The sequence below is a fragment of the Marmota marmota genome, unplaced genomic scaffold (assembly GCF_001458135.2).
Source record: "Marmota marmota marmota unplaced genomic scaffold, marMar, whole genome shotgun sequence".
NCBI lineage: Eukaryota > Metazoa > Chordata > Mammalia > Rodentia > Sciuridae > Marmota > Marmota marmota.
The window spans coordinates 29,811-34,556 of NW_026000227.1; the positions used below are offsets into that span (position 1 = coordinate 29,811).

At 42.9% G+C, this 4,746-nt stretch overlaps 1 pseudogene; it reads left to right on the forward strand.

The window, feature by feature from the left end:
• Window positions 1-32: 32 nt before the first annotated feature.
• LOC107133726 lies at window positions 33-4,079 on the forward strand (annotated as a pseudogene).
• The last annotated feature ends 667 nt before the right edge of the window (window positions 4,080-4,746 follow it).

The following is a 4,746-nucleotide window of genomic DNA, read 5'->3' on the forward strand; positions in this document are numbered from 1 at the left end:
AGAAAAAACATGCTCCTGGCTACAAAACAGATATGCAAATAGTTCACCGACCTGCTGGCTCAGGACCGATCTCCCCTGGGGAACTCGCGGCCCAACCCCATCCTGGAGCCCGGCATCCAGAGCTGCTTGACTCACTTCAACCTCATCTCCCATGGCTTCGCCCCGCGCTGCAGAACTATCTCACCGAGGCCCTCAAGGCCATGGACAAAATGTACCTCAGCAACAACCCCAACAGCCACACGGACAACAGCGCCAAAAGCAGTGACAAAGAGGAGAAGCACAGAAAGTGAGGCTCTCCTCCCGCCTCGGCCCCGCCCGCCCGTCGCCTGCCTCACCAGCCCGCGCGCGCCCACCCACTCGGCCCCTCCCCCACCGGCAGGTGACAGCTCCAGATTGGCGACCCTCACTGCTGCTGCTACTGCTGCTGCTGCTGCCGCTGCCGCCGCCCTCCGGTGCCCCGGGTCCTCGGGACTGCTCGCTCCACCGCCAGTGGGCAGCCGCTGTGGACTCGGCCAGGTGCCTCGACTTCCCCGTCGGACCACGCCCCCGCCCTCAGGTGGAGCCTAAGAGAACTGAACGGGCCTTGGAGCCAGCAAAGAAAAGTTCTGCCGAGTTGTGAACTTTTTTTCTTTTTAACAGTTTATTAAATCACTATTCTCCACTGCCCATAATATAGAATCAATCTCAACATTAATCAATACATGAAGTTGTAAAGAAAATATAGCATATTTTTTGCAATGGAATATTATTCAGCTATAGAAGGCATGAAATTCTTTTACAATGTAGGAAATTATGTTAAATGAGTGAGGCATAGAAAGGCAAACATCACATCATCTTATTTATTAGTAGAATACAAAAAATATGTCATAGAAGTTCAGAGTAGAATAGTGATTAGCAGATATTGGAAGTATAGAGGAAAGGGGAGATAGCAAAAGGCTCATTAATGAATACAATTTTACAGTTTGAGAGAAAGAATAAGTTCTGATCCTCTCTGGCATGGAATGGTGAATATAATGAAAAACAATGGATTAATATATCTCAACACTTAGAAGAGAGGATTTTGTATGCATTCACCATAAATAAACAATAAAAGTCTAAGATGAAGGATATGCCAATTACTCAAAGTTGAACAATGCCCGATATAGGCAGAAAACAAAACATCATAATGTACCTCATAAATTTGTACAAACACTATGTGTCAATCAAAATAATAATAGAATAAATATCAAGAAGAAAACACAAAAAGCAAACAGTACAAATGAGAATGTTGGGTTGGATGTACTGTTGTACTCTGTTGGTGAAAACTAAAACTAGTGTATCCATTATTGTAAATAGTCGGGAGGTTCCCCAAAAAATTAAAAATAGAACTACAATATGACACAGAAATCCCACTACTGGGTATATATCCAAAGGAAATGAAATTAGTTTCCTGAAGAGATATCTGCACTCACATGTTTACTGCAGCATTATTCATAATAGCCAAGAATATACAGAATCAACTTGTGTTCAATGGATACATAAATTAAGAAACTATGTCATATGTATATGAAAATACTACTCAGCCACAAATAAAAATCAAAATGTTATTGGAATTTTAATATGGATTTAATTAAATCTGTAGACTGCTTGGATATTAAAGACATTTTAATGAGAATTTTAATGAGCAATGACTGTGTTTCCATTTATTTGTGTCTTCTTCAAATACTTTCACCAATGAATTATAGTTTTCAGTATATGGATCTTTCACAATAACTACAATTTCAACATTTACATTGTTTGATTATAGAGGGTGTCCTTGAACTGGTCACAAGGAAAAAGTACAATCCAGATTCCAGCAAACAGGAAAGATGAAGGGTTTCCCCAGGCATAGAGAATGCTGACAGCACATGGCCTATTTTGGTAAGTGTTCTATTCACATTTGAAAAGAAATTTAATTCTAAAGTCATTTTGGGTAGTGTTCTATCATTGCAAATCACTTTAATTTGATTAATATAAATATAATACTAAAAAGACATCTAACAAAGAATATTATCTTACACTGCTTTTGGTGTCATTGTGCATGTTTCTCCTGAGCAATAGCAGTGGGCACTATGATCATAATCCAATCCAATAGTAACTCTGAGCAACTGAACAATAGTGACAGCAAATGACTACCAGGATAAACCCTCTGAATACTAAAAACATGAAGAAAAAAAACTTTTATTAAGAATTATGAAGTTATAAAATAAAGCAATATTAACTATAATGAAAAATTAGTATATTTAAAGCTCATTTTTAAACTTATTAATGTATTCAAGGCCCCTGTGTAGATGTAAGTTATAGTAGGGTTATACAAACTTTTCAGGTAGACTTATTCAACCTGAATTGTTGAGAGCCATCCATGGGCTATGTGTGGACTACACTGGCACCACAGCCTAGTGAATAGGAGAATCTGGTGTCTGGGAATGTCCAGTGGAAATTTCCTCTGGACAAGACCATCCAGCTACATTGTAAGTCCTATTCAGCCCTGCCCAAGGTCCCACACAGTATGGGAGATAGGGTGACCTGCTGCAGCCCACAGCCTCTCAGAGATGGGTATGACCTGCCAAGATGCCAATCAATATGCTGACTGCCAGACATCACTAAGCAAGACTCTGCCCCTAAAATCGTATCCCTACCTTTGATGTAGTATCTTATATAAGCCACAGGAGCCATTTTTTAGTTGTCCAGCTCCAGCTCCTGTGTGGGCTGAACCTATCAGGTGCTCTATCCTTTAAAACTTTAATTCTGACTCTGTTTTTTGTTCTTTACTAATTATTTTAGACTTTAAGTTCTTCAGAGGTTTTATTCCTCTGAGCAGGCAAGAGTTCCCTGGTGAGGTGCTGGCCACCCAATGATAATGAATGAGTCAAAACAATAATTAAATTTAATTTCAAAATACTATTAATTACTGACAACCGAAGTGATCCCAGCAAATCCAATGACCTCAAACATCACATTGGCATTACTTTAATATTTTATTTTAATAATCAGTTTTACATTCCTTCTCTAGTACGCAGCTTCTAAAATGGGTCTCAATCATCCTTGCCTCATTGTATTCACATCTTGTGTAATTCTACTCCAAGATTTCATTAATGCATTGAACATTTCAGTCTACCCTCAAAGGAGAGTTAGTTATTTCATATTCTGAAAAGCTGTTGAACCCATGCAAGCCCTCTTTTNGCTGCCCCACCAGCTGTCCGCCTGGATCTTCGCAGGGACTACCGGCGGCACGAGGACTTCCTGCCAGGCCCGCACGGGCTTGGCTCGGGACTCGGAGACCTCCCGATCCACTGCTTACCTCACGCCATCGAGGACTTCCTGCATGTAGAAGACCCGGGTATTAACATCCCAGATCAAACTGTAATTAAGAAAGGCCCCGTCCGTGTGTCCCTGTCCAAGTCCAACAGCAACGCCGTCTCCGCCATCCCTATTAGCAAGGACAACCTCTTTGGTGGCGTGGTGAACCCCAACGAAGTTTTCTGTTCAGTTCCGGGTGGACTCTCACTCCTCAGCTCCACCTCGAAGTACAAGGTCACAGACCTGGAAGTACAAGGTCACAGTGGCGGAAGTGCAGCGGTGCCTCTCACCGCCCGAATGTCTTAAACCCGTCGCTGCTGGGCGGAGTGCTCAGGAGGGCGAAGTCTAAAAATGGAGGAAGATCTTTAAGAGAAAAACTGGACAAAATAGGATTAAATCTGCCAGCAGGGAGACGTAAAGCTGCCAACGTTACCCTGCTCACATCACTAGTGGAGGGAGAAGCCGTCCACCTAGCCAGGGACTTTGGGTACCTGTGGGAAACCGAATTTCCTGCCAAAGCAGTAGCTGAATTTCTCAACTGACAACATTCTGATCCCAAAGAGCAAGTGACAAGAAAAAACATGCTCCTGGCTACAAAACAGATATGCAAATAGTTCACCGACCTGCTGGCTCAGGACCGATCTCCCCTGGGGAACTCGCGGCCCAACCCCATCCTGGAGCCCGGCATCCAGAGCTGCTTGACTCACTTCAACCTCATCTCCCATGGCTTCGCCCCGCGCTGCAGAACTATCTCACCNTGAGAAAAAATAAATAAAACACATCCAATGGGGGTTTCAAGGTGGTGGAACAAGGTGGTTGCTCCATGGTGCAAAACCGAAAAACAGATAGGCAGCTTCTCAAGAAGGTGGGTAAACAAAAAAGGGAGCAGAGAACTTTACTGTAATTTAATACTCAGCATAAAGAATATTAGGGACTCAGGAGGTTGGATATAATTAAATAAGGAAGAAACCTCCAGTGCCACCTCCACTGCCACAGTGGGAAGCAATAGCCAGAGTAGTCCCTCCACAAGCAAAGTGAGGGGATAAAGGAGAATTAAAGGAATCCACATTTTTAGGAATCCCGAATCATGTCAGGATTTGAAGTGTTTAGAGATCAAAGACACAGCCCAACTGAACTGAAAGGCATGATGCACAATATCCTTGTGCAGGAAAGAACCTGCATCTCTCCCAACTGTGTGCAGAGGACACAGGAAAGAACCATTTTGCAGCCAAGGAATTGGGGCTGGCAATGAGGGGAGCCAATTCCTAGCAAAGCTGAGTTTGGTCTGAAATACAAGCCTGGCAAAATCACACTACAAGACATACAGTGTACTTATGTAACCAGGAGAAAAATGAAACATGGAAAGGGGTTTACATAGAATACTGGTTGTGGAAACCCACCTGCTTTTGCCCTTCCACTCCAATATGG